The sequence below is a fragment of the Nestor notabilis genome, unplaced genomic scaffold, assembly GCF_000696875.1.
Source record: "Nestor notabilis isolate BGI_N333 unplaced genomic scaffold, ASM69687v1 scaffold3385, whole genome shotgun sequence".
NCBI lineage: Eukaryota > Metazoa > Chordata > Aves > Psittaciformes > Psittacidae > Nestor > Nestor notabilis.
The window spans coordinates 72,861-90,819 of record NW_009927789.1 but is presented as its reverse complement, the minus strand read 5'-3'; the positions used below and the strand labels follow the sequence as shown (position 1 = coordinate 90,819).

Genomic DNA, 17,959 nt, shown 5'->3' with positions numbered 1-17,959 from the left:
CAGGGATCTCTTCCAATTCCTTAATTTTCTCCAGTACAACAGTGAGTGTGGCTCTTGCCTGTCCTGAGGATTGAGATCCTCAGAGAAGAGATTACTTTTCTCAGCTCGTGTTTTGAAAACACTCATTTCGTCTTCTGTGGGCCCCTTTTAATTAGGCAAATGAAGCATTAAGTAAAGAAATAAGTGTTTTGGCCATGTTCTTTGAAACTGAATACTTCAATCCACTCACTCCTAGAACACTTGATCATTTTGGGAATTGTGGCTTTGCGCTGCCAGGCCAGACAAGCTTCTTCGCAAAACAAGTTGATTTTTTTTTTTTTTTTTTTATTAAAACCTTAAATGTTCTGTTCGTTCTGGGCTATTTAATTCTTCTAAATACATACAGAGAGAACATGTTCAGATAGGTTGTTTGATTGTCCATGTTAAGTGGATTTTCCTGGATAGCAAGGGCTCTGCTTGATCTCATTCTGGACATTTCTTGTCCCTTTGTTGCCTTTGGAGCGCAGGGGGTGGTGTATTTTTAGGTGGCACTGTTTGGCAGCTGAATAATAGTTTCTAATTTCTTCTCATCTTCTCTAAAGAGCCAAATCAAGCTGGGACCATGGCCTGCTCATTAACAGACTTCCCAAATAATACTTGCAAAATGTCCTAAAACTGTGAAGAGTCAAAGAGGTATGTGGTACAATTAGGATGCTGTCATTCCATGGGGTAGAAGATGCCATGAGGGGTGGATGTGTGTTACACTTACTGGCTTGATCAGTCTTGTCTGCGACAAGTGAGCCCATTTTAGGTTGTTCCTCTTAAGGTCCTTCATTATCCCTTTGCTAATGGGCTGCAGTGGTGCTGCTTCTCCTTTATACCCTTGGGGTTTACAGAAGGGATTAGACTCAACCCAGGCTCTTCACACTCCAGAGGAGGTTTAATCCTTTTAGAAGTTCCTGCTGTTGGGCTCACAGATGCTGTGCTCACTGGCATTATGTGACCAGAAAGACTATACTGCAGGATTTATATGAAATAAGAGCCTTGGAAGTGAAGGAGAACATGTTGGGGAATTGTGCTTGGCTTTGTTTTCTGAACAGCTTTGATTTCCCTTCCAAAAATTTGACTGATGCCAGCTGCAGGCCAGGTGTGAGTTCTGTGTGTCCAGCAGTAGAAAGTGACTGAATTATGGCTGCATTTCTTTTGAATGGGATTATTTCTCCATCAGCCAGAGCAAATAGAACTTGGGGAGGGGGCTTTATGGTAACTGTGGGGAGAAGCAGAGCCTTTCAGTGCCTCGTGCTAACCCGTAGCAACCTGCTTTGGGAAGCCTTTCTGCATGTGTTACAGCTACACTGGAGTGAAGTATGTTCAGTGTTCCAAATTGAAACATTAGCCAAGGCCTCTGTATGTGATGTTTTTAGCTTTGGGGTATATTTGTTGAAAGTAAGTTGTCATGTCTTGCTATTGAGATGATAGTTGGTGGAGATGAACCACTGGACTTGAATAGTTTTCCTTGTAAATACTGGATAGTTCCTGTCGATACTGAAGCAGCAGAACAGTTTGTTTGGAAATACTGTATTTTACATTTGCTTTGGTAGGAAAACACAAATTCAGCTAGCAGTGATGGCTGAAAACAATTGCCTTCTCCTTTTTATTTCCAAGGAACCTTGAGCCAGTAACGCAGCTGTATGTCAGTGTGGATGCCAGCGCCAAAGAGAGCCTGAAGAGAATTGATTGGCCCCTCTTCAAGGATTTCTGGCAGAGGCTTCTGGACAGTTTAAAGGCCTTGTCTGAAAAGGTACCCAATAAAGTATGTGCTTTTAAATATTCTTTCTTCTGGACCTTATTCACTCAGTACAAAAGGAGAAAGAAGACTTGAGAGGCTTAAGATGGACCGTGGAGTCAGTTCTGTGTGTATTTGAAGCATATTTACATGTTTTTTACATTGAAGTGTATAAAGTCCAGCATGTTTGATCTGTTTTCCGTATGGGGAGAAATGTAATGACAAAAGGAGAGAATAATGTGTGTCAAATGGGACAGTGAACTCTGCTGGGAATATAAAATGCTATGAGAGATTGAGAGATTATAAAACAATAGAAAATTTCCTGATGGAGCATTTACACTGCAAGCAGGATGCTGAAGGAACACTGGAAATCCAGGGTCGCTTAGGAAGAGTCATAAATCCCTGTGTGGCTCTTAGCACTGGTTCTCAAAGGATGCAGTACATAAAGGACTTGACAGTGTGTGCGCTGAAGTTCAGTAGCTCCAGTTGCCCTCCTGCTACATAGAAATCTGCTTATTTCTGGAAGATTTACCCAAAATAGTAGATCTGAATGTAACAGCAAGGGCGACCCTTTACCCTGTCAGTGGCTTGTAGCAGTTGTTGTCTGTTGGAGACAGCTGAGCAGTGACCTGGAGGCCGATGGGATCACAGCTGCTGCTGTCAGCTCAGAACGCAGTCTACCATTTAACAAGTTTTGTAGTAATTAATGAAGCACTCGTGGTCCCAGCATCACATTAATTGATAAGAACAGTGTTTCATGAGGATGTCTTCCCTGTCTTATTTACTGATATGTAAGATGGAAGCAAGTATTTTTGTTTACTGATTTGGCAGAAGTTGACATGATACCTGCTGAGATGAACAGACAAGAGAGACTGTTTCATTTGAATAATGAGATTTTCTGCCTTCTGAGATGACAGTGGTGGACCATTTTCTGCCAAATCTACATTAGTAGACCTGGGAGGCTCAGTGTAATTGTGTCACACTTTCTCCTGCAAATGCTGTGAGTAGCTTTATCAAGCTGCCTGCGTGCAAGTGCTGGCTGATCTTGTTAGGCAACATCTCAGGACAAACTCTGAGCTTACTGAAATCAGTAAATTACTGATTACAAATTACTAAGTTCTTTGTGTGAGTAAAGGAGGCTGTGGAAAGACAAGGAGCTAAATATTGAAGGCAAAAATACTGAAAAAGTTTTTTGGGAACTTGCTTTTACCCACCATTTCTTTTCTTCTGTCTCTCTTGACCTGGATAGATACGGTTCACTCATTGCTGTGTGTTGTCAGAAATTCCCTTGCAAAGAATTGAAGGTGAAAGTATTGGCAAGTCTGTCCATACAGCTAAAAATACTCTGGTGAAGGTGAAGAGGAGAGGAAAGAGAAACTCAACTAGAAGGTGCCTTTTCTCCTCAAAGCAACTGCACTTTGAAGGGTCCTTGAAACACTAATAGCACAAGAGCCCATTAATAGTTGCTCCAGTTGGTTTGCTCTGCTCAGCTGCACATTGCATCATCACACATGGGGGACAGAAAGAAGCTGCTGCGTGCTAGATTTTTCTCTTAATGTTATGCATGATTCTGGTACCCAGAAATTAACTTGAACTGCTTCTGGGCAGAAGCATCTTTCTGTTTTCCTCCAGAGCACGTTGCTTGGTGTTCACATGAGATATTAAGAGCTGTTCACGAGGACTGTGATAAATGAAGGTGGTGAAAGCTGATGCTTCTTGAGAAAAGCAGCTCCTGCTTCAGAATAGGTGGGGAAATGCTGATGCAGTGTGTTTGGAAAGTGATGCTAATGTATCTGGAAACAAAATACAAGTCCCATATTTTCACACTTCCTGACAAACCATCCAGACATATTCAGTTCTCCTGAGACCGAGACAAGCTGGCACTGCAGCTGATATGAATTACTGCTAATAAGAATTATGGAGAGGTTTGATCTCTGACATTTAACAAATAAAAATGGACAAAGAGAATTTTTAAAAGGGCAAGTTGTACCTTGCTGGGCTTGCCTTTGTGGTGGTTGGCACGTGCAGTTCCTGCACAGCTACTCTGCTTGCTTGAGTGGCTCCTGTGGCTCCATGGTTGGTGCTGCAGGGATAGGTGGTTAAGACAGGTTCTACTGAAAAATGTTGGTAATAGAAACAGACAAGTGGGAGAAAGGAACTGGAGGGGCCATGCTTCTAAGTGAGAAAAGAATAAGGATGTCCTCCTTGGACATCTTCCTGCCACCCAAAAGCAGGTTGATTCTTGTTAGGAATAGAAATGGAAGGACCTGGGCAAAGAGATAGGATTCAAATCTCTTGCCTTAGTGAAGTAGTTAAACTGATAATGGATTTCAGGGTTTTAACTGAAGTTCTGCACAAAGTTCTTGAGCCTTTAGTAAAGGAGTGAATTTAATAATGAATTGTTCCCAGTATGATTTGACAGCATCATGTGGCACATTGGTGATAAGTTGCTACAGCATTTTCAAAGGAAGTTCAGGAATAAAGATAAAATATTTTTGTGCTATTTCTTTCTGCAGCAAACGGCAAGAAACCTCCTCTTTGTCCACTACTATTTGGAGCAAGTTTTATCCTTTCCAGAGTGATTCTCATTGAGATGATCTTTGTATTAGATTTTCTGTGCTGAGAAATGTTTTCTTGAGAGAGAAGGTTTTGTTAAACAGCAGGTAGGCTCCCAGAAGGCTCCACTTGTTTCTTGTCAGGTGTCTCCTGCCCTCCAAGTTAAATTGAGAGGAAAAAGAAAAAACATTAACATGTTCAATTCAGAATGTGCCCTTTCCAAACATCATTGCATTTGAGAAGTCTTGTTTCATCCTCTGACAGCCTTGAGTTCGTAAGAGTGATTGAGAGGTGACTTGACTCGAGCGCCTGGAGGAAGCACTGAGGATGGGAGCCCTTGTTCTCCTCGTAAGGATGAGAACTGTTCCAGTGGCATTTCTTCCAGCCATTGCTGCTTCATAATGCTATATCCAAATGAGAAATGAGGTACAAATTAATAATGAGGGTCCAGAAGCTCAGGAGGGAGGAGTTGGATTTAACATCCCTGAAAGTTTTATGATCAAGTTGATCATGCTTTTCAAAAATATCATTAACCAAAGGCGGTGTCTGAGCAAGGAAACAAGGGATTGTTGTTGTGTGAGCTGTTGTCCACAAGCAGTCAGATTTGTGATCCATTTGTGTTCCGACTTTGTGTAGTTTCCCTCAGTGTTACTAGCTCAGACTCTGTATGCTAACAAACTTTGAAATCTATTGTTCTTGTTGACCATAAATCACCGTGTGTTTTCCCAAGCGATCGGAATGTTGACTGAGACCAATGGGAATCTCCCACTGAGTTGCTGATGAATTAAGTGGGGATGCAGTGGCCCAGTATGGTGAACATGCTTACAGATTTCTACCCAAGCACTCTGAAAATAACTGTAGAAAGATGGTGATGGACAGAGCAGCAGAACTTTGACACGCTTGAGAAGTGGGCTGGGGAGACTGCATGGGAAAGGGCCTGTAGGGACAGGAAAAGGGAAATGGCTTTAACCTGGCAGAATGGAGATTTGAGATGAGATCTTAGGCAGTTCTTCCCTGTGAGGGTGCTGAGGTGCTGGCACAGGGTGCCCAGAGAAGCTGTGGCTGCCCCATCCCTGGCAGTGTTCAAGGCCAAGTTGGACACAGGGGCTTGGAGCAACCTGCTCTAGTGGAAGGGGTCCCCCTGTGGCAGGGGGTTAGAGCTGGATGAGCTTTAAGTCCCTTCCAACCCAAACCAGTTGGTGATTTCTTATCACACTATCCTTCCTCCTCATAGAGCTGGCCAGAAAGGAGACTTCTTAGCTCTGCTTGTCCTGGGATATCACATATTTGACTGTGCATGGTATGGTATCTCTACGTCTTGCTGGAAGGTGCCTAAGATGGTTTGTCCAGGGAAAGCACAAAATAAACCCATCTGATGCTACCATCTTCCAGTTCTGCATTAGCTTGCTGCATGCAGGTAGTTTCTCTTCCACTGCTGGTGGATGAAGACACCAGTTGCATATTTAAACACTCTCAGGCTTGCATCTGGTGCTGTTTACTTCAGATTTTGTGATTTTTTTGTTCTTCAGTGTGATCCTTTCCTCAAAGTTACCCTGGGCTTCTGTGTGATTACAAACACAGTGTGAATATGTGGAATTATATCATAAGGATGTTTCAGTGCTTATTATATGATCTATGAGAGTTACAATTGCTTTATGGAAAGAAAACATTTGATTTGCATGGAGATTATTTATGTGGTTACGGGGAGGGGGGAGCTGGTTTGTTGAGCCTGGTCTGATGCTTCTGAGCTAAGTGACTTTGTAAGGAGAATTTAAATGTAAAATTTGCAACAGATGTTAGAATCAGTAATCAATTTTGCCACTAGAAATATGGAAGAATTTGACTCTTCTGCACAGCAACTGCTCTCTACCAGCTGTGTGCTTGTTTTAATGGTTTTGCTAATGAGACTTCTGGTGTAAGGCTTTTGAAATGCAATATGATGAGTGTTACAAAGGTACAGTGGTTAATATTAAGTTATTGTCTCTGAAATATATCATCTTCTTTCAGTTTAGCTTACAGGAAGCAGCAATCCAAATGAGGCTTCAGTGAGATTCTTGGCTGCAGAGGAAGTGAAATCTTATTTCTTCTGTCTGTTCCAGTACCTCTGAGTTTGCTTGCAGGCAAGAAAAGGAGAAAAATGTTCATAAACACACTTCACAATCAAAATGATCTGTTATTCTAAGATTCTGGTTGTTACTGTGTGTCTTACAAAAAGAGGAATGCGAAGCTGGGGCAGGGAAGCAAGGTGTGTCTTGCCACTGGTGAGCCTGAGGCAGAGGTGAGAGTAAAATCCATGTTGTCTTAGTCCTTGTCCAATGCTTTGTCTGTTGTCATAGAACCACAGACTGATTTGGGTTGGAAGGGACCTTAAAGCTCATCCAGTTCCAACCCCCTGCCATGGGCAGGGACACCTTCCACTAGACCAGGTTGCTCCAACCTAGTCTTGAACACAGCCGAGTCTTGCATTTTCTCCTTGGATGAAACTGCTGTTAGATTTGCCAAGGTAAGAAATACGGGAGTGACACATGGACTCAGAGTCTTCTCTGAAGCTGTTGAATTGCTGGAGCATCTTTTGTATGAATTTGTGGAGTTTATTGTCTTGTACATACTTGAATGCAGAAAGCTGTGAATTACTAACGGTACCAAAGGTTGAAGCAAACTGGCAAATCAAAGGTGAGTTTTCATTATTCTTTTTTTACGCAATCAGGGCCTTTGTGATGGGTTCTGCAGCTTCTATCCAATTTGTTCAGCCATTTCTAAGTGCAGTAATCATGTGCAATTCCTGTGCTGACTAATTTGGGCATCTCCCTTTCTTGTTATTCCAGAAGAGCTCTTGGCTGCTTATCTGTTTGGATGGTGGAGGAACTGATACTAGATGCATTGTAAATGATCTCCTCTAACTCCTTAGTTTGAAAACCAGAGGAGCATAGAGAGTATAGGTGGTGATGAGTCCTGGAACTGGAGGGTTGATGATCCATAGTCCTAATGCAACTGTTTAGACTGTCAAAACGCGTGTCTGCTTTGTTGCATCTATTTCATTCTGGCTTTGTGTTGAAATTTGCTTAACCATCTTGACGAGCCTTATCTCCCTGTAGGACTCTTCTGAAGAGTCCAACTTTCTGTGAAAGTGGGAGGATCTGATGGCTTTTCATAGAGATTAGGGCTCTAAAAGGATGCTTTAATTTGAGATGTCAGAGTTTCAGGTAATGAAACTCTAAATTCTCCATTTTCATGCATTGCTTCTGTTGTAGTTCTCTGTAGCGAACAGACTTACGAATCTGTTAGAAAAATACCACACTTTGAGTGAGGTGGGAACAACAGGATGCTGCCACGGTGGCAAGGGAGAGCTCTAATGTTGTGTGTGATGCTTCAAGAGTGCCCACCAGCTGGCTTCCAGAGATACCCAGTTACTTCATGTTCATGTTAGATGTTAGGAAGAAATTCCTTAGAAGTTGGGCAGAAGTTCTTCCCTGAGAGGATGGTGAGGCCCTGCCACAGATTGTAGCTTGGTTATTTAATAGAATGGGCAGTTAAAATGTTAAATCTTATTTACCCTTCCAGAATGTTTGTTGCTTTAGAGCCTGTAAAGCTCCTGAGTTAGAGCTTTACAAGACCAGTAGGCTTGCAGGAATTGCTTAATCAATAAGGAAGAAATTTATTTCAGACTCCGTATTTGTGTTGTTCCTTTTTAAATGAAATGGGCAGGATTTTCAGCAAATTCTGGTGGGGGTTTTCAGTTCTATTTTTAGATGATTTGGACAAAACCCAGAAGAAAAATACTATAAATCCTTTGCTTTGCAGCCTGTGAGAGTGATTTTTAAGGAGGTAATTATGTTTTTATGGCAGATTAATCCCTGCTTTCATCGTTGAACTCTTGAAGTTGCATACAGTAGTTTGCTGTTTCCCAAGATAAGGAGTGTCACTTTATTCTCTTAAATCCAATAGTCCCTTCCCTGCTGTGGGTTGAGCTGTGTGCCATGCTGTGCCGTGCTGTGCTGTGGCTTTGGTCATGCCTCCATCGTTCTGGCATCGCTGGTTGTTGCTGTCTGTGAGTTACACCCATGCAGGTTCTGACATCTTGTCAAATCATGGATTCTCTTTTTACCTTTCAGACGTGATACCTCTTGGTTTTTCATCATCTTATAAGTGTTCACTCAAACCATCGTTATTGCAGGGTTATTTAATATGCAGTTTAGTTTTCCCGTTGCTGAGCAAAAAGCACTGATTTTGAGGAATGTTCTTTTAGAGTCCTGCAAAATTCAGTGGGGTGTTGTTTTCCTGGCTGAGATTTCCAACTATGGAGGTCCATAAGGAAGCATCCAAGTCTTTGGCTGTGTGTATAAATAACTGCTGTGATGGCTTAAAAATACCGAACACCTGGCAGCTGACACTGAAGAGACTGGGATCCTCCATTGGCTCTGAAGGGACTTGAGTGAATGGTCAGTTCATTCTTTAGCCGGAAGTGTTTGGCTGAACCTGGCCTCTGTCTTTAAACATGCTCTTATCCCTCACCTTCTCTTTTGCATATATGAATGCCATTCAAGTTTCTTCTTTAAGTTCCCAACTCTGTGTGTTAAGAATTGGGTCACGGAGATGCTGTGAGGGCTGGTGCAGCTCTGCTCTGGAGACAGGCTGAGAGATCTGGGCTTGTTCAGCCTGGAGAAGAGAAGGCTCTGGGGAGACCTCAGAGCAGCTTCCTGTAGCCTTCAGGCTACAGGACACCTGGAGAGGGGCTTTGGACAAGGGCCTGTAGGGACAGGACAAGGGGGAATGGCTTTAACGTGAGAGATCTTAGGCAGAAGTTCTTCCCTGTGAGGGTGCTGAGGTGCTGGCACAGGGTGCCCAGAGAAGCTGTGGCTGCCCCATCCCTGGCAGTGTTCAAGGCCAAGCTGGACACAGGGGCTTGGAGCAACCTGCTCTAGTGGAAGGTGTCCCTGCCTGTGGCAGGGGGCTGGAGCTGGATGAGCTTTAGAATCCCTTCCAACCCAAACATTCAGTGGTCCTATGATTTGAGGCAAACTTTCCTCCTCTTGGGCTCCCCTCCTCATCTGCAGCTTGTTCTTAATATTGTCTTTCTGTTGACTTCCTTTCGCTGCTAGGGTTACAACTGTGCTATTAAGTGACAGGTTTGAAATGATGCCTCTCCAGTACCACCCACCAGGTACTCTCATTGTTGGTCAAGCAGCTGAGCCTGAGACATAGGGCTATGGAGCTAAAGGGACACACCAGCAAGGAGCTGTAGCTGGAACATTTTGTGGAATGTGAAATGAAAGAAGGGTGTGGGAAGTCCTAGAGGGTGGTTTCAGCTCTTCCCCATCACAAGACTGGCTCTGAATGCCTCTTTCTAACACATGATCAGATGCAAGTATGTCTACCCGATCCTGCAACACAGCACACAAAGTGCTGGCCTAGATGAAAGTAGAGGTGCCTGCTCAGCTTAGAGAGCAATCAGTTTTATGGGCAGATGAAAGCAAGGCAGTGATTCTCCTGGATTTTGCACCTCTTTGGTAAAGGGAATGTCTTGCAGATGGGGTGGAACCAGGGTGGCTGAGCAGGTCAGCTGCTGGCTGAGCTCCTGTGCTCCTCCTCACTTTGTGATGAAGAGGAGCAGCTGGAGCTGGACAAAGTGCTTGTCACTTGGTACCTGCATGGCAGGTCCCTGCTGCTGTGGCAGCTGCTGCTCCAACCCATGTGACTGTTGCTGTGCTTAATTGGAGATGCCCATGCAGCAAAGGTCCTGATCTTGTCTCTATGTGGGAGCCTTCACAAGACCACCCCCTGTCAAGCTTATGGTGTAAGTCCTTTCAAAGTCAGTGGGTCCTGGGCGCAAACGTGGAGCTTTGCTGAAGGCTTTTATCCTGCGGAAAGGGCTTTTTTAGTTTCAGTAGTTCACTTTCTCCTCGGCTTTGAGGCTGTTGTGATGACTGGGCTTGGTGGGAGCACTACCCAGGCTTGCGCTAACGCTTTTTCTGGCTGCTTGGTGTTCAACATACTCTGTTTCTCCAGGAAATTAAATATTGTTGGGCTGTGTGGTCTGTTTAACAACAGGCTTGAAGTGGGGTTCAAGCATCAAGCAGATGACTTGGTATGATCTGTTTTAATTCTATTCTTCTGTTTTAAGTTACATGGCATTGGACTTTTTTCTCTGGTGTAAAGTTTACACGGTAATTCCTTGAAACTGCCCTAGAAATTCTGAAAAGAAAAAATCTGGAATATTATTGGTCCTGATTTACAAGATAAGTGTATAAGAACGAGGGTATGGAAAATGGATAAGGAGCAGTCATGGTTCTGAATTTACTTAAGAACAACATGTTTAGGTCTCAGAAGAAAGCTGTTGTACTTTGTTTGATTTCTAGAGATTTTAAACTAAAACTGGTGAATTTCTACTGAAGTGTGAAGCAATGAAGTAGATTACAAGCAGTAGGTGGTGAGTACAGGAAGAATGATTGTGGAGGGGAATGTGACTTAGGATGCTGATTTAGGAAGGTAAGAAAATGAAATTTATTCTCTCCTTGGTTTCCAAGCTGAATCTCTACTTCTTGTGTTTTGGACACCAGCAGGACTGCTCACAGACTGAAAGGCTTTTCTAGTTTAAAATTCTGGCTTGGGAATTAGTGCTGATGTGCTTGTCTCACTCCAGAATTTTCCTTTTATTTCAAGGCTGAATTTTAAAGCTGGTCAATGCAAACCGATTTGGTATGATGTGAGAATATGTTGACTGATTTCTGTCTTTTAGAGGACAGACTGGTGCAAAGCAGAAGTCCAGCTTTCATGTTTTGGTAGTTATTATTCATGACATTTTTTCATCTTATTTTCAAGGCTTTAGAAGTATAAGAAATTTCATGTGGCTTTCAGACTTGGCACCTCAGGATAATAATACTTGATCAAGACAGTTTTGCTTCATGCACAAGCATATTAAAACTGAAAAAATCCCAATCTGCTTTTGCCTTTGTTGAAGGAGACCGACTTAGGATCCATGTGTCAAGACAAGATGTAGGACCAGTCCCTCAGCATTTGGAGATGTGTGCCTTGTGCTTGGTTTTGTTACCGGATTCTCCTACAAAGAACAGGAATAGGAATGGGGTTTGCATGTAAAGACAGTACCAGGTTTGTGTGGGGTTTGTTTGGTTTTGGTTTTTATTAAACCATCCTAGTTTCTATGGCATCGGAACTTGAATTGTACAATCATGGAATCACTGAATGGTTTGGGTTGAAAGGGACCTTAAAGGTCATCCAGTTCCAACCTCCTGCCACAGAAAGGGACACCCTCCAATAGCCCAGGTTGGCTCCAAGCCCCGTACAACCTGGCCTTGAACACTGCCAGGGATGGGGCAGCCACAGTTTCTCTGGGCGACTTGTGCCAGCGCCTCTCCACCCTCACCGGGAAGAACTTTTGGAGCTGGTGCAGGGTGGTGATGATGAGGTTGGTTTTCCTCCCCCCTTCTGGAGACAACATGTGGACAACTGTTGCACTGACAGATCCTGGTTAAGTGCTGCTCTGCAGGTAGATGCTGGGTTTACCTCTTTCACTTTCATAGCAGTAAATTCAAAATTCTGAGCTTTGCCCTGGTTTTACAGCAGAGTAGCTAATGTGTTAATTATTCTATGGTAATATGCACCTTTTTTAGCAATGAAGACAAAGCCTTAAGTCATGTATTAATAGCAAATGCTTGAACAATGTATGTTTTTAGTAGCTACCTACGCAGCATAACCTATTCAGGTTCTTTGCTTTAATGCCTGTTAGCCTGAAAAAAGGAAACTGAAAACTTTTGTGCTCTATGCTGAGTTAATATTTGAAAGGAAAAAAACCTCTGCTGTGTGGCTCTGCTCAGCAGAATGCTTTCAGGTGTTTGCAATGTGACTTCTAGGAGGACGTCATCCCTTTAGTGCCTGTGTTCAGGGCTGGCTGTGTAGTGATAGATGTGCCTGAGTGAAATGATGAGACCTTTATTTAAGGGGAGGGTCCTGGTTGCCTAAGGAATAGATTAATCTGCCATCCAGGGGCACTGAGTCTTTCCTTGATGATGCTCTCCGGGAGTGTGATGGTTGCCACAGCTCATCTGCAGAGCTTCGGGGAGCCTGGAGATTCCACAGGGCTGGGTTTAGGAGAGGCAGAAGTGATCTCCAGTCCTCTTAGAGAGACCCTGTCTCCAGGCTGAACTGGAAGCTTTGGAAAACTGTGAAATTTGGGGGGTGCTGGCATTTGAGATTTCCTTTTGCTGCGTTTTGGATCTTTTATCCTTTGTTGGGCTTTATGCATAAAGATGTTTCTTACTGAATATGGTGAAAAAGTACTTGGCTTCAGGGTTGGGTTTTTTTTTCTGATCACATCCCTGTGACAAGTAATTTCCAAGTGTGAAAATTGCTTTGATATCTTCATTCAGGACTCACTCACTTAGGAAGGAGTTGCATAACCTGAACAAGGGAACTGAACTGAGTCTGTAGAGAGGATGGCTTCTGCCTTCACAGGGGCTCTCACTGGGAAAGGGCAGCTGCCTCCTGCCACTGTGTGAGAGCAAGGAGCCTGGCCAGAACCCCAGCACTGCACCAGGCTGCGGGGTGATGCACATGTTTTACTTCTTACCCTGTTCTGTGTCATGATGAGAGCAGGTTCTTACTACCTGGGAAGCTAGAGAATGTGTCCTGAAGTCAGTTTACACGTCAAGCTTTTCCTTGAAGGGAGTAAATACTAATGAAACTAAGGACTGGGTTTTGGAGTGGCTTCCTGATCATCGTCTAATACTTGCAAAGGATCTGTGAAGATGTGTGAAAGGAAAAGGTTTTCTTGTTTAGAATCTGCACCACAATTTCTTCTCTCCCAAGGGTGCTTTTTCCATATAAGCAATGCAGTGTTTCCATTGAAAATATTGGTTTTGTTACTTGAGATTCATTAGCTGCCAAATAGGGATTTATGTCAAGGATTCTGTAAATGAAATGGTTTTTTTTTTAACAATAAAGGTATTTTATCTATTTTATCTATATCAAAGGAAGGCGTACGGGTGTTCAGAATTATAGAATCATGGAATGGTTTAGGCTGGAAGGGACCTTAAAGCTCATTCAGTTCCAAGCCCCTTCCACGGGCAGGGATATCTTCCCTGGGACGGGTCTTGGAGCAACTTGGTCTAGTGGTTGCTGAGATTAGACTTGGAATGTTTTATGAAGAATAATTATATTTGATCTACAAAAATATGAATGGTGATGTGGAGGGAATTAAAAAGAAATAATAATTTAAAAAAAAAAAGGCAGCCCAAATCCCTCTTGGTTATTGAAGTGAGAGGGAGCACTTTGTCAAACTGACATGTACATCCTTTATTAATATCTTCTGGGCCAGCAGGTGCTGGGAGAGCAGCATCACCTCCTCAGCTCTCTCCGAGGCATGCTCACTGGTTTGGCTTTGAGCTGTGGCCATCGGTAAAATGTGAGTGAGACACCAGGATCACAGATGCATTTAATCAAATGTTTGTGTTTTTAATTGAAAGTGCCCTTCCCTAATCCTGTTCTTTTTTCTTATTTTCCCCTGTGCCCATTTCTGGCATTCCAGGGATGCTGTGATTTTGGGGGAGCTTGGAAAGATGTTAGCAGGAGTTGCCTAAAGGAAAAAACTGCTTTTCCCCAGGTTGGTTCTTCATTTCCTTGTCCTCAAATGTTTGGGGAACAGGAGGCTGAGCTGCACTTTGTTGAGTTGCATTTTTGGGACCCCATTAAAAAAGGGTGACAGTTGCTACACAGGTTTCAGAATGCAAGGAGCATGCTGCCAAGACTGGTGTGGTTTATGTTGTCCTCTAAAAGGTAAGATTTGAAAGACTTGGGGAAGCAAGTCATAGTGTGGTATGTGCCAAAGTGGTTCTCAATGGTTTTCCTTCTTTTGAAGTATTTCTTGTACAATATTCTGTATCAAGATGCCTTTAATGGACCAACTGCCACATACAATCCCAAAGAAACCTCGTGTGCATGTTTTAGAGCAGTCTGTGGGGAGATAACCTGAGCAAAGGATCGGGAAGGCAAGGGCTCTTTGTATAAAATTGCTCAGTTTCTACCCATATGCTCAGCATCCTGTGCAGTTAAAAGCACCTCATTAATGGTTTTTTGTATCCAGGATTGTGGATTGAAGGTTGGAGAAGTTCATAAGAACTGGATGGGATCACAGAAACAAGTTGTCCCCTTGGTCCTGAGCACTGTGCACTGGCTTGAAGGAGCATCTCCCACTGTGAAGGACTCAAAGTACCCGCTGCTAATTGTCTTTATGGAGCAGTACAGACCCTTCCTGGTGCTATTTTGGCAGCTTCTAAAGATGAGCATTGTGCTTCTGACATATGTTGTGACCTCTGCTTGTTGCCATACAGGCATTGTGCCATGTAACTGCTCTGATGGCCTCCATGTTTTTCATAAAATTACTTTAAAAGTTATTCTGACTTCCCCAGCCTTGCAAAGATTTGCTTCAGCACATTCAACTGCTCTTCTCTCTGCTCCCAGTTCTTCACTGAGCTCTGAATTGCTGGTTATTTAATCTCCATCAATTATAACCTGATGGGTGGTAGGGCTCCTACTCCAACAGCCCTGGCCCAGCCCCTGTACTGGCAGGGTGATCAGCTGCAGGAAATGCATCTTGGCATAAAATAGATGTGGTTCCACACTCTCAACTTGCACCCATTCAAAGGCTTCTTATCACATTAATTTTTCTTTTTCTGCTAATGTTATTCTGACGGCTGTATGAAGGGAAATAATGGTTGCTTTTCGTGGAATTGTGGGATGTAAAGCACTGCAGCCTGGTTTTCTATCCTGATGCTTTAGATCATTAAAATCTCAGAGCTTAAGCTCTTACTTCTTGTTCTTCAGTGCTTACAAGAGGATCTCCTGGGGCCCTATTGTACAACCAAATACAAATAATACATGAATAAAACAGGATTGTGTGTTTGTACCTACAGCAGACTGTAAGGATTATTTATATCTAACACTTTGTGGTATTAGGCCCTTACTCCTTTTGATGTGTCCTTTCTACCAGCTTTTCTCTCTTCTCAGACAACACTTGAGAGATGTTACCCTCTGGAAAGATGTTTCTTCAGTCACAATATTAATTTCTGATTTTTCTAGCTGTTTTTCTGCATCCCTTTGGCAGTGTTTTACTTTCTCTACCCACTTCTTTCACCACCAGTCATGATTAGTTAATACAGCTTTTGTGGTAGCTCAGCTATTGAAGTGATGGATGATACACAGAGGCTGCTGTTATTGCTTGTCAGTGCTGCCTTGTGGGGGAAAAAAGCCCTTTTAATGCACTTGTAGCAGTTTTGGTTTTATGAAGTACTTGAACTTTAAAGTTAGTCTTCTAAAATAATTGAAGATGTATATTGGAGGGTGTTTAAAAATGAGATTTAAATGGGAGAAAAAAACAACTCCCTTCATATAAGCCTTCATTGAACCACTTGGTGAAGCATTGTGCTTAATTTACATTGGAAAATGTTGTGATAAAAGTAAACTGAGACTGTTTCATCCTCTCCACAAAACTGTTCCTGCAGTACCATGTTCACTTGGTGCTGGCACCATTCCTCCTGTGTTCAGGCTGTCAGCCTGAGCTTTGAACCATTTTTTGGTGGCACTTATGTTTAGTCCCTCTGCAGAATGTGTGTAACATCATAGAATCACGGAGCGCTTTGGGTTGGAAGGAATTCCTTCCGACACAAACCACACTGTGATCCTACGTAACAGATCATGGGAGAGCCTTTTCTCGGTGATGTTGTGCCTGATGTGCTGGAAGAGTTGGTGCTCAGGGCCACACAATGGTCTGTCCCTTCCTGTTCATCCTGTCTGAGAGTCACCAGTGCCAGATGATCCAGCTGGAGGAAATAAAATACCTGTATAGCAACTAATAGTGAGATTTTATGTTTGGGGAAGCAAATCAACGAGAGAAACCTCCTGGTTGTTTTCCCATTAAGTTAAAGCTTCTGTTGTGAAAAAGCAAGTGCTTGGATAAATAGAAGATAAGTCTTTGTATGGTAAAAGGCAGCTCAACTTGCAAATGCTGAGTAGCTGCTTTCTTGGAAGAAAAAGTGAGGTAGCTCCTGGTTTGGGTTTGCTTTGGTTTAGCCCCTGGGTTCTTGGAATAAATTAATTACTTTTTTGTGTGTTGTTAATGTAATTTTGCCTTTATTTCAGCAACAGCACATTGTTTACAGACTGACACTGGTGAAAGCTTGGAATGTGGATGAACTCAAAGCCTATGCTGACCTGATGTCCCTTGGCAAACCAGACTTCATCCAGGTCAAGGTAAGCTGCATGGAGCCATTTTAGGTTTTTTTCCATCAGTATTTTACTCTACTTCCTCTTTCCTCCCCTTTTCCTCCTCCCAGTCTTAAACTGATATGAGTAAATGCAATTCTTCCAAAGATTTCAGTGATATATAAGGAACTTATCATAGATGCAAGGAACTTATCTCTTGCTTTTAATTTTAGGCAGCCAGATATGCTAGCTTATCTGTGCATTTGGATAGTCTTCAGTCTTACACAAACAAGCTTTGTATCAGCCAGCATCAATTTCTGCCCAACAGAATCAGACCCTCTGGTCTTCTTTATATTTCTCATGAAAGCAGAGACTGATAAATAGATATTCCTTCTTCATGTCAACCATCATTATAAACAAAACATTCCGGGACAAGCTGGGAGTTTGTGGTATTGTTCTTCCCATCCTGGTCTCAAACTCTGCTTCCAGAAAATATGATAAAAGTCTGCTTTGCTGATGTGGTACTCATCTGGCTGTGCAAAACGGGAAATACTGCCTCTGGGATTGGAAGAGCTACTGACAGGAGCATTGTGAGATACAGCAGGGCAAGAGGGCTTTTTTTCTTGAGGTTAATCAAGAAACCTAGAGAAGGTAAAAAAGGCACATCACAAAGTGTTCTGTAAAGAATCACTGTCAGGATTTTCACCCAGCAATTCCCCTGCAGACCAGCACGTTTACCTGGGGTCTGTCTTTTTGTAATGCTGTTATTCCTGGACTTCCCTTTCTCTTTTCTTTCTCTCATTCCAATTTTTTTTTTTTAACCTTTATTTGCTGCTGCTGCAATGAAAAAACCTGGAGTTCGATGTAATTTCCTGATAAAACAAGCCCCAGAGGTTTTGATACTGTCAGTATTGAGAGGTATCCTCTCTGCACATGCTGCTGAAGTTGATAGCTTAACACTAAATAAGATTTTGAGTATCGTTTAGGGAAAAAGCCTGTTTTATGATGCGTATCAGACTGCTTTATATTCCTTAGGTAAAACCTAGCAGGAGGAGTGCTCCTATGGGGCCCTTCCCACCCTGCATCTCCTGACTTTCTTACTGCAGCTTGGGTTGTACAAGATGCTTCCAATGTGCCAGGAGGGCAGAGATGAACATGCAAACCAGTATGGAGTAGGAGCTGTCACTGTATGTGCCACTTAGACTGCTCTGTCATGGGTAGTGACTTTAATTAGTAAAAGGAATCAGATGTAAGTTAATATTTCTGGGGATAAATTTATGATTCTATGAGTTCTGTGATACCTCTGAGCACTCGCCAGAGTGAACATCTGGCTCCTCCAGTGCAGGGGCTGCTGTTCCCTTTGCCTGGGGAAGGATTCAGCCTCATCCTTGTGGTTTCCCAGCAGCATGGAGCTCAGCTCTCCCA

General features: G+C 42.9%; 1 pseudogene; it reads left to right on the top strand.

Annotated features, from left to right (window-relative positions):
- Positions 1-17,959, top strand: part of LOC104405475 — a 65,703-nt pseudogene that overhangs the window by 26,126 nt on the left and 21,618 nt on the right.